Raw genomic sequence first — 12,709 nt, forward strand, 5'->3', positions numbered from 1 at the left:
CCTTGTCATTTTACCATATAGATTAAACTTTGTTTTATATCAAAAGATTAGTATTTCACCTTTGGAAAAACCTTAAATAGCTTTAACTGTCTCACATACATACATCCAGCTTAGTTACACATAAACTTGTTGAAATTTGCCCTTTATTTACACAGACTTTCTTAGCACTTACTTAGACCCTCATGTATTTCACATAAATCCTTTCTTACCCAGAAAGATTGTGTTCTTCACTAAATATATTTCCATGTCTAGAAGTTTTCATTTACTCTTTCCTGTCTGTTGACCCCTTTTTGTTCACATTCTGAAACAATTCTTAAGAAATTTCTGAATTTAGATAAATTACTCCATTTTAATAAGACTAAACATTTGTTATTTATAGTACTCTAATTGAAACAGTTGAAACTTTTGGATCCCTTCGTATATAGAATTGTACCTGCTAGGACATAACTCTTAGTAAACTCGTTTTTAGTTTAGTGATGACACAAAGCAATTTTAAACCCTTTTATTTACTAACCTATAAAAACACCAATTGTTATTTAGATGTAAAGGGGGCAGTTTTGGTTCGTCGATAACTCCCAGAAAAGACGCTCCGCAGATACAGGTCTCACACGAGGAACTTTTATTCAAGAGGACAAAACGTGTCCACTCGGGGGAAAGGGGAAAGGGAAAGAGAGGGCAGAAGATGGCGCACGGTTCTTTGTATTGGAATTTCACGGGCTGGGAGGAACCAATCACGGAGGAGAATTATTACAGACTGACTAATGGACCAATGACATATTGGAACGTAATGTGGGAGGCAGGAAGGTTACGGCGACGTAAGCCGGAAATTCCTAACATTCCCCCATTTCCTTTTTAAAAAAAAAAAAAACTTTTGGGGGGGGTACATGGATGAAGGTCAGTCTTCTGTAATTACTTCCTGCTGGGGTATGGATGTAGAGCTGGTATCATTGTGACAGGAAGAACTGGAGACTTGATAGTTTCTCTGGAGGCACATTTGCAGTCAGGCTCCAATCCTGGCGGCACACCTGCAGCCAGGCTCCAATTTTTGTGAGATCCTGATATTTCTGCAATACAAGTTGATTAATTGACATGGAAGTAAAAGACAGGGGGTGGAAGAACTGAGAAGTTGTTCCCATAACAAGGCCTAGCAAAGGCTAGAGAGGACAGGCCTTCATTTGGGAGCTTCAACATTGTCTAGGTCATCAGGAATGTGAACACAACATTTAGTACTAGCAAACATAGATTAAGCCTATTTGTGTCTGTAGGCCTTAAACTGACTAAAAACAGAAATTCTGACTCTAGCAGTTTCTCTTGATAGTTACTATTATTTTTAAATGCCCAAGAATGGCTATACTTTGGTTTTAACTGATTTGGTAGGTGTTTAAGATCAAACTGGTCAAAGTGACCTGTTCCTGTCTGTTAAAGAGTCAGCTAAGTTTCCACAGGGGTAACTCATAGAGAACTTAAGAGCAGTTTCTTAGCTCCATTAGTGCAATTGATTAGGCAGGGTCTTTTCGATGAGGTGACTTTCCTTGAAAGCACCAGGGATGTCTCCCTTTTTCTGTGACCCTCCTCTGCAGCAGATGCACTGAGTCGCTTTTTCTCTAGCAGTCTCATCAATCTCCTTGCTCAGGAGGTTGTGTGACCCAGAGTTGCAAAGCTTTTTGGAGAAGTCCTCTTGTTTCCTGGGTTCAGGCTGACTTTGAGGGCAAGACCCAAATATGGAGTTTTTCTTGGCCTCTGTATTTAATTTCTATCATTAAGTTTGATCTTAACCATCAAGCAAGTCAGTCTCACCAGTCATAAAGTAAGAGTAAAATGGACACTGGGCTTTAGCTTTAATGTCTATAACTTTACAGTTATTTACCCCCTTTTATCTAATTGGGGCTTACATTATCTGTTCTATAGGTGATGTCTTACTATTCCAAGTTAATTTACGGTGTTCACTCTTGAAGCAGTACTTCTGCAAAATATTGATCAGGCAACAATTAGAGTTTACAAGGAAAATACAAAATAGAATTACCAACAGTAAAACATTCAGTTTGTGCAATAGCTATCTTGAATTTTGGCTGAGTCCCATTTTTGCTACTGCATATTACACTCTTTCTTAAATGTCATTTTACTTATACCCTATTGATGACAGGTCCTATAACAGAATATTAAATGATAGGGTTACAATTACAGACAAGTTTAATTTGGAGAACAGCAGCTTGATAAATTTTCTGCTTTAAAGGCTTGCATACCTGGAAAATATGAACACATTTAATATACAAAGAATAATGTTTTTAAGTATGTTACTTCATGGAATAACCTTATAAATTAATTAGATGTCTCTAACAAACACATTTGAGTAATCCCATACATGTTCACTCCAATTCTCTCATCTTATTGTAGAAAAACCAAGATATTAGACAAGTGTACCAATAGTATTTGCTGTCTCTTTTCTGTTGAAGAAAATTCCTAGAAAAATTGATGTTAGACATTGTATAAACATTAATATTTTATTAGTTTGACCACTTAGAGACTTGTGAGTTAATTTTAAGGACATTTTACTTTTTTTAGTATACCCGATTTAAATTGAACCTCATTAAATTATGTGAATTAAAAATATTTGGATCCATTTTTAAAAATTTAATTTTTATGCGTGCTTATATTTAAAACCAAAGTAAAGGCCTTGTAATATTTATCTCCATTGCAATGTAGCAGATGTTCAAAAATAACTCGAGTTGGATAAAAAGAACTGATCAAAAATCATTAACCTAGGTCTGTAGGATCAAAATTGTGAGCTCAAAAATACAGCATTTAAGAAAAATAAAGTCCTGGAAGAAAAATGATAATGGTTATTAATTAAAGCATGAGAAAATGAGAAGGAAAGTAAAGGTGAAAGGGAGAAAAGAATTCTGAGTTGTAGCCCAGGAGAAATTTAAAATGGACACTTTTTTTCCTTGGGCTTGAAACTGGTCTCCTACTGAGCCTTTCTACATTTACATTTCAATGTAACCCTTGACTGAGATCTGAATCTGAAAGGGGCTAATATGTTCTAGCAGAAACTTGATGCTTAGGACCTTTTAATTTCTTGAATCTGTAGGGAGAGCTAAGATAAGAAAGAAAAGATTTGAAAATAAGGAATTAGCCAAGAAAATGTGTTCAGGTTTTACTCCCTCCATGTCAGCCTCCTCCAGTAAAGGAGTTAGAATGTGTGTACGAGACCGCATGGTTGGGGAACTTGGAGGGCTGAATGGAGGAGTGGAAGGAGAAACAGAATGAGGTGAACTCGGAAGGGAAAGAAAGGTTAAAAGGTGGGTGAGAAGCCAAGAGAGGTTTAGCAAGAAAGAAAGGAAAAACAAGAAGGGGAAAAGTTCCTTTCCATTCACCAGGTTGCCCAAATATGTACTTAATTATAACTAGCATAATTAGGCATACAATTTTACTTAGTATAAAGCTAGAATTTAGGGTGTCATAAATAGACCATTCTGATTTACTATCTAAAGGGCAATTTAGCTCTGATTCAGGGAATAGGTAAAGGGGTTTGAGATGGTTTAATAAACATCTCAGGGGCGAGTTTGCTGGGTTGGATGTTTTGAATCCCATGGTAAGCTGAGACCCACCTGGGTAGTGGATTTGGCGTCCCAGAATCCACGGTACCAGGCAACGAGAGGTTAAAAACAATGATTAGGTCGTCACTCGAAATCACTGTTTAACCGGGCAAAAAGCCGAGAGAGAGTTTGAAGACCTGGCCAGGGTTTCAGGAGGGAGCCGCAAGAGGAGGGGGAGAAAAACCGCAGAGTGGCGAGAGGGACTAGCAGCGGCAGAAGTGAGTAAACTTCAAACCCCAGAAAGAATCACAGCACCATAAAATTCAGACATCCACCCAACAACTAAGACCAATTATGAAGACCAAGGAGGTACCCCCACACCTCGGCGGTTGAGTGGCAGGAGCCACGAGGGGTGAAGCCGCAGGGCGGCGAGAGATGAAGCCGCTGGGTGGGCAGCGAAAGGCTGTGAGCCGGCGGAAGGAGCTGGGGACTGGCCGCTTTATAATAAGGAGGGGGCTGCAGCGGACTGCAGGTGGAGGTGCGGGTAGCCGAGATGTGTTTAAATGGTCAGGGGCCTGCCTAAGGGGAACTCACCAATTTTGGAGTCCGGTGTTGTATGCAGAAAACTGGGCATCCAGGTAAATGGAAGGTGAGCCTGAATCTGTGGGCGCAGGAGAAATCTGATGGGGTTCCGCTTGCTTAGCGGAAAAAAACACCCATCCCGGGTTTCTCGGCACCAGATGTTAGTTAGATGTAAAGGGGAGCAGTTTTGGTTCGTCGATAACTCCCAGAAAAGACGCTCCGCAGATACAGGTCTCACACGAGGAACTTTTATTCAAGAGGACAAAACGTGTCCGCTTGGGGGAAAGGGGAAAGGGAAAAGGGAGAAGATGGCGCACGGTTCTTTGTATTGGAATTTTGCGGGCTGGGAGGAACCAATCACGGAGGAGAATTATTACAGACTGACTGATGGACCAATGACATATTGGAACGTAATGTAGGAGGCAGGAAGGTTACGGCGACGTAAGCCGGAAATTCCTAACACCAATAATGTTTAAGTGTGTTACCCCATGGAATTTAAGGAGTTAAGAGTACTTGATGTTATTTAACAATTACCACTTTAACTTTGTAAATTAATCAGATGTCTCTAACAAACACATTTGAGTAATCCCATACATGTCAATTCTAATTCACTTATTCTTTAAAAAAAAAAAAAAAAAAAAAAAAAGATATCAGACAAGTGTCCTGAACAGTATTTGCACCTCTTTCCTGTTGAAGAAAAGTCCTAGAAACAATTGATATTTGACATTTTATTAGTGTCAGCATTTTATTAGTTTGACCACCTGGAGGCTTTCGCATTATTTTTAAAGACATTTTACTTTTATTAGTTTACCCAATTTGAAATGAACCTTTTTAAATCATATGAATTAAAAGTATCTGGATCCATTTTTAAATTTTAATTTTAGGAGCACTCAATTTTGATACAGACAAAACATGCATGGGACAGCATGACATACAAATAACACAAAATCAAAGGCCTTGTAACTTTATAGGTGAATCTCCAATGCAAAGTAACAGTTGCTCAAAAACTCTAGTTGAATAAAAAATAGAACTGATCAAAAAAGTCATGAGCTCAAAAAAATATATAGAATTAAAAAAAAAAAACAAAAACAAGAATCCTGGAAAAGTGATATGGCCATTAATTACTTTAGTAAAGTACCATAAAATTTACTTTTGCTGGAGTTCAGGAAAGACTTTTTACCTTTTTTTTTTTTTTCTTCCTTGGGTTTGAGACCAGTCTCCTACTGAGCCTTCAGGCTTTCTCTATTTACATTTCAATGTAAGCCTTGACTGAGATCTGGAAGGAGATAACAGGTTTTAGCAGAATCTTTGTGCCTAGGGCATTCTAGCCATTTCTGTCTGGACAGGCTTGAATGTCAAAGAAAATTATGAGACCTTATTTTCCATTACTTTTGAGAATGAAGCTACTATGCTTAACTCCTCACTGAGATATGACATTGGCTATTGAGCTACCTGTGACTGCCTATCGAGGATTTAATTTCCCCTTTGTGACAAACAGGTTAAATCTTGCTTCATAGGTAATCTGAGGACAGGAGCGTGAAGTCAGACCCCTTTTTGATATTCCTGGGGCAGAATATTGTCCTATGGTGGCTATATTCTGTCTTAGTTTGTGGGTTCCTTGAGACAGCTACAATCCAAAATATTGAACCTGATGATGGCATAATTAAGCTTTATTTTTGTGAGATCTTATAATTCCTATTAGCTAAGAAGTTTAGGAGCTCTGTAATAACCTTTCGACATTCCTCCTGGGTGAGGCAAATAAAGGATGTCATTTACATACTGGAGAACAATTACAGATGTTTTATCTCTGAATTTTGTTAAGTCCTTAGCTTAGGTTTATTCAGAACAGGTGAGGACCATCTCTAATCCTGAGGCAACACTGTCTAGTTTAGTTGAGATACAGTATCTGAGTCCTCAAAGGCAAACAGAAATTGCTATTCAGAGTCTAGCAAATACAGGAAAATCCATCTTTTAAATCTAACTTAGTAAACCAAGCAGCAGTTGGATCCAAGATAAAAGTGTATGAATTAAGGACTACAGGGTGGGGGGGAAATTACTGCTTCATTAAATTATTCTAAGGTTTTGAACTAGGCAGTTTGTTTTTTAACTCCTAAAATGGGTGAATTTCATGGGCTATTGCAAGGCATTAAAAGTTTCTGTCATTTTGAATGATCTTTAATAAGTCCTTTTCTTTTTTCTTTATGCTCCCTTTTCTTTCCTTTTGATCTCTATTAAAAAATGGAAGATGTGAGCTGGAGAAGATCATCTAAGGATTGATCAGGGCCATGGGCCAATTTTCATAATTTCCTCTAAATATTTGGGGCTGGCTGAATGATAAATTTGTACCTTAAAGTAGGTGCCCTTTATGGATTCAGGATTCAGAGTGGTGAGTTTTCTTATTGCCTTATTAAGTCTCTCCATGAACATAGCAGGACTTTCCTGAAGGCCTCTTATAGTTTTCTAGGCATCCTACTCATTATTTGAATCCCAGTTAGGATGGTTTCTGGGAACTGCCTGTGCTCTAGATGGTTAATAGCATAATTTTATAGGTGAAATAAAATACCTGGCATTAGTTTTAAAACATATCAATATTTATTAGGATCCTCCAAAAACCTCCATAAATTTATTTTTGGTCTGTCTTAAGTTGGGAGGGTCCCCTTGATCTTCCTCCCTTAGTAGGTGACTCCTCAAGGCTTTCTCCTCTCATGGTAGAGATTATTGATGTCAAGCATGGTAACATATGAAAGGCACTTTTCTTGATCATTTGTAATTTAGCAGTATGCAGGCTAGTGGTGAACCTGGCAATACTGTTGAGAGAGACGCTCCCTTATTAGGGTGTCTCCCTAACTTTTAGCTTCCTCATGGTCCAGAAAAACCTGTCTCTCACTACCTGGCTTTGTCAAAGTTATTTCTGGTCTTCTTTGGCAAAGTGCTAGGGTCCTAGTTTGCCCTGTGTAGAGACCCTGGGAGGTTTCAGACTTAAGGTCATTACTGCTTTCCTCCCTGCCACTATAAACTCCTAATTATGAAAAAATGATGACAAAAGTAAAAAGTGTGCCTTTTGCCTATCTTTTTGCCCTGTAGACTAAAGGAATCTCTGGAGGGTGAGGGGACATCTGTTGGTTCTTAGGCCTTAGGTATAACGCCCTTTGCTTGGAGGGTCTCACAGGAGGGGTTTTTAAATGCCTCCCTCTTGCAGCTTAAAGAGAGCACAGTGAGCACATTTAAGCACAGAAACAGTAACGGGGAGAATCTAGATAGACTAACGGAGGCTAACTATGTGAACAAAGGGAACCTGGGCATTTTCATATTAATCATCCGAGGTCTTAATCCTACAGTTTAAATTCCTAATGTCTGACTGGCAAGGGAAGGTGAGCATTCAGAAGGGAATGAATGTGGGAGATGTTGTGCAGCCCAAATGGAGACAAATGTAATTGGCACTTTCCCTCAGTGCCATTCATCTACCAACTACCCTGGATACCACTTAGGGTGGTTGGGAAGAGGAGTCCAGAGAAGGAGCCTTTGGGGTCCACCCGAAAGTAGCCTGGGCCAGAGAACTCCGCAGTTGTTCTAACACTTCCTCTGCCTCCATGCATCCTGGGTAGGTCAGGACTAGGGACATTGCGTACTGGCAGCAATTGTACTCTGACTTGGGCAGAAAAGTAGGACAGGGTTTTGGCAGAGTCCAACATGCCTGGTCTGTTCAGAGCAGGTGATTGAAAACTGCCTAGGCCAGAAAGCTCTCACCTGAGTCTTGAAGGATGGTGGTGCACTAACTGCATTTAAGTAGCCGATGGGTGCCCATTTTGCCCTCCAAAAATAAAGAGACAGAAAGATGTCCCTGCCTGCTTGCAGAGAAGCCTCACCTGGATTAAAGTTGTGTGTGTTGGCACAGGACTTGCCATTTGCTCTTCTCTAGCTCTGTGGTATTCAGCATCTTCCTTAGCCTTCCTGCACAGGATGGACACAGTTTCTTCACAAATAAGAATCATCTGTGCTCTCCTCACCAGCCAGTCCTGGCCTTTTCAGAATGAGGTGGGATGAGTGTGTGACCATAGCCTTCTTTCTCTTGGAGACTCAGTTTCCCACTTTTACAATAAGGGAATGTGTGAGGAAGAAGACGCCATGGTGAAGCCTTCCTTAGTTCCTCCCTCTCACTAGATGCTGTCCACTTTCCATGTATTCAGGTGACTTGGGATCCATGAGGTTTCTGGGAAGGGTCTTAGTGAATGTCTGCATAGAGACTTTGTTATTTTGGAAGCAACCTATTTCCTAGGTGTGTTCACAGAGACTCCTGGGGTTTGCTGTGTAGATGGTGAAATCTGGAGGTCCACAGAGACTAAGCATGTGGTGTGGGTGTTCTGTAGCCTAGTTCTCATGCCACAGTCCACCTCATTCACCTATGGTACAGGGGCTTCCTGGTGTCTGGGCAGTGAGATAAGCATAGATGTGGGAGGTGACTGTGACACATGGCAGGGGTTACCTGGGGGGACTCACTGCATCTGTAAAGCAGGACAAGGAACAGTGCATGCCTCTGAGGCTGGTGTAAGGCCAAGCCCCAATTTTGTGATTCTCTAAAAGATAGTTTGAAATGGGTGGGTAGGGGATCTGCATTATCACTGTTATTGAAGTCAGAATTAAGGACAGGTAGTTAGTGTAGAAATAGGGGATCGGGTCAAATTTAAAAAAAGAAGGCCATGAAAGACATCTGACTCTGGAGTTTGTTCCTGGAAGAATGGAATGTTAAGAATCTCCAGAGCCCATTGATTACCAAATTTACCTGCTTTTATCAAGGACTGCAAAGCAAGGAGCTGCTAATTAATGCCCCATGGGCCCTTAATCTGCCTGAATCACCTTGGCCCTCCCCCTGCCCATGGCTTCTCACTTTATGCAAAACCTAGTCATGTAGGCAGGAAGGAGAAATAAGGGGGAAGAGAATTGGAGAACAAAAGAGAATTTAACCTATAAAAGATGTAGGGTGCGCTCACTTCTTGGGACTTCAGAACATCAGCCATGGCCCCCTTCTTCCTGCCAGGAGAAGTCTGTATTATTATCTTTAAATAAAACCTGCTTAATATGCGTGCCTTGGCATGCTTCTCTAGTGTTCAATCTTCAACATTAGAAGGAGGAGAACTTGTCACTGGTAAATGGCGGTATCATTATCATTTAGTTTTACATTTGGAAACATATGGCTTTTGTATCTTAAAATAAAACTGTTATGGGTGCACTCTGTTCTAGGCATAGAGTGAGCAAAACTGCCTGTGAGCAAAACTGCCCCAAATCCCTGCTTCCCATGTGAGGGCTCCTGTTCCCCTGGCATGACCCAAGAATTAGGGCAGCTAAAGGACAGGAAGCCTTGTTAAACCGCAGTAATCAGTGAGCTGTTGTGCTTCATCAAATTTTGAAGTTTGAACATTAGAGAAGCTCACCAAGGCAAGTGTAGAAATTGAGGTCTATTTAGATAATAGTAACATAGCCTTCCCCTAGGAGGGAGAAGTGGGACATAGCTGGAGTCCTAGAAGTCCAAGGAGTGAGATATACATGTTGGTTTTCTGTTCTCTCCTGCCCTGTTTTCCTTTCTCTCTCTCCATCCTGTGTAGGCCCAGGAGATTCAGGTGTGATGGTCAAAACTGAGAAGCAGGGGGCTGGAAGGGCCAAGGTGTGGTAATCCAGGCAGGAGCTTCCCAGGAGGCATTAATTAGCAACTTTTACAATTCTGTAGAGAGGGCCAATTCCTGGGACAGGTTACCTAAGCAACAGGTTAAGAGGCAGGTTATCTTGGTAAGGGTGGGGGAAGAGCTCTGGAGGAATTAACATTTCAATAGCCCCTAGAGGGACTTCAACTTCCCAGACCCAAACTGGCCCCCACTGTCATGAGAGAACCTGATTACCTATCTACACTGCCTGTCTGTGTTGAAGACTTGCTTTCCTGACCTATTTAGGCATCTGAGCTCATGTTACCATCCGTGCCCCTGTGTCACCTGCTCAGTTTTCCTAAAACACACCCCTCATCCTGTCCGTTAGCTGCCCCCAGTTCTTTCCTACCTGTGTGATAAAGGCCTCCTTCAGGAGCTGTTCCTCACCTATATCCAGTTACATCTCTTCATTCCTTTTAGATATTTCAAGAGCACCTCTCTCACCCCACCAGTACATAACTCTACTTGATGTGGGTTTTTCCCTTGTAACAAATTCTAACTCCTTATTAGCAGTAGATGGTGGCAGATCTGTTCTAAAGTCTTTCTCTAGAATCCACCAGTATCTGCCAATCTATCTGCTGACTTGGTTAAAGGAAGTTTTCAAAATTAGAGATCACTTCAATACTGGTTTTGAAGAAGTCATTTTTTTTAAACTCTTAATTAATTTTATTGATGGAATTAATCTCCAACTATGAAAAGGGACTGTTATTTCTCTGAGCTCATGGCCCAAAAATGATGGAGGCAGGATGGTCAGTAATCCTTGGATCAGCAAGCTTTCCTTTATTCTGCAGTGAGGTGCATCAATCAGGCATTGGAGGGCCAATGTTCTGGGTATGAAGATGGCCCCCCAGGTTGTAGATGCAGTCTGTGATTTCTTCATATGTCATGGTGCATTTTATTTTTCCTTTATTGACCTGATCATTACAGAAAAAACAGCATTTTAAATTTTTAGTAACACTTTTACATCTTTTCTTATGCAATGTCAATTGTAATTGGAACATTATGTGAAGGCATATTTTAGAGTTTGCACACCCATGATGAGTTCATTCATACCAGAGCAGTGATAATGATACATGACACAAAAGCAATAGTTTTCACTACACTTTAGTGACTGTAATATAAAACCAATTCCCTGCCTCCCACCCACCTGTCAATCTGCACTCTGCCAGCCTCCTACGTTACAGGAATTTCCGGTCTCCCAACCACCTGTCAATCTGCACTCTGCCCGCCTCTTATGTTACAGGAATTTCCAGCTTATGCTGCCACCATTTTCCTGCTTCCCACATTACATCCTAGATAGCTATTGGTTCATCAGTCAGCTTGCAAGTATTCTCCTCCACTACTGGTTCCTTCCAGCCCGTGAGATTCCAATATCTGGGAGAAGCTACACACCATCTTTCCCTTTTTTCCTTTCTTTTCACCCTGGAGCAGACATGTTAGTCATCCACATAATAAAGTCTCTTGTGTGAGACCTCGTGTCCACGGTGCATTTTTCTGGGAGCTATTGGTGAGCCACAACTGAGATGAGTGAGTGGGTGACAGTTCAGGGGGAGTGTGCAGCAGTGGCTAGAATCACCGCAGGTCCCAAGCTGAGCATTTTTTCTGCCTTACATCTGGTGCTGAAACCCCGGATGGGTCCTTCCGCTAACTAAGCTAGCGGAACCCCATCCAAATGCCCCAGTGCCCGTGGATAAAGGCTCACCTTCCATTTACCTGGATGCCCAGTTTTCTGCATGCAACACTGGACTCCAAATTGGTGAGTTCCCCTTAGGCAGGTCCCCTAGACCACTTAAACACACTTCTGCTGACCTGAGAAGTGACGGTTGAGTATCCAGGGCTCTTGAGGCTGTTGAGGTGTGGAGGTACCCCCAGCCACGACTTTTAAAGTTACAGTTGGTCCCTACAGTGGTTTTATTTGCCGGGTGGATTCCTGATTTTATGGTGCTGAGTTTCTCTCTCAGGGTTTGAGGCTTATTTTCTCATCGCGCTTGAAATCCTGGCCAGGTCCTCAAACTCTCTCAGCTATTACACTATACACTCATACCATGTGATGACCAGACCTGTGTACTACCTTCTCATTGCCTAACACGTGGTCATGGGACACCTGATCACTAACTTAGGTGTTTCTCAGTCTTCGCCATGGGATCTAGGACTTCCACCCCAGCAAACTCGCCCCTGAGGTGTTTATTAAACAATCTCAAACACCTTCACCTGTTCCCTGAATTAGAGCCTAACTGTCCTTTAGGTAGTAAATCAGAATGGTCTATTTATGACACACTAAATTCTAGCATTACACTAGGTATAATTATATGCATTATTATACTAGTTATAATTAAGTACATATGTGGGTGACCTGGTGAATGGAAAGACACTTTTCCCCTTCGTGTTTTTCCTTTCTTTCATGCTAAACCTAATCTCTGCTCTCCTCAAAAACCTGAACATGTTCTCTTGGCTTCTCCTCCCCCTTTTAACCCTTCTTTCTCTTCTGAGTTTGATCCATCTGATGAATCATCTCCTTACAGACCTCCTACTGCAGAAGCCCCTGTTCATTCCTCTCCTTTGCCTCATTCTGTTTCTCCTTCCACTCCTCCACTCACCCCACCAAGTCCTCCCACCACGCGGTCTTGTGCACATGTCCTAACTCCTTTACGGGAGGTGGCTGGTGTGGAGGGAGTAATCAGAGTCCATTTTCCCTTTTCACTGTCCGATCTGTCCCAAATAGAGAAATGACTAGGTTCCTTCACCTCCAACCCTGCTAACTTCATTAAGAAATTTCAGTACCTTACCCAGTCTTATAACCTTACCTGGCTTGACATTTACATGATCATGTCCAGCACCCTAACCCCTGAGGAATGCAGGAGAGTTTGGGAACAGGTGTGCTGTCGGGGTTTCTAG

General features: G+C 41.5%; 1 long non-coding RNA gene across 1 annotated transcript; it reads right to left on the reverse strand.

Moving 5' to 3' along the window:
- Positions 1–878: 878 nt before the first annotated feature.
- Positions 879–4,181, reverse strand: LOC124975346 (uncharacterized). Its single transcript, XR_007106889.1, has 2 exons — positions 4,131–4,181; positions 879–1,064 (listed from the first exon to the last, which is right to left on the reverse strand). It is a non-coding gene; the product is annotated as an uncharacterized LOC124975346 (long non-coding RNA).
- Positions 4,182–12,709: the final 8,528 nt, after the last annotated feature.

Source organism: Sciurus carolinensis, unplaced genomic scaffold (assembly GCF_902686445.1).
Source record: "Sciurus carolinensis unplaced genomic scaffold, mSciCar1.2, whole genome shotgun sequence".
NCBI classification, from domain to species: Eukaryota; Metazoa; Chordata; class Mammalia; order Rodentia; family Sciuridae; genus Sciurus; species Sciurus carolinensis.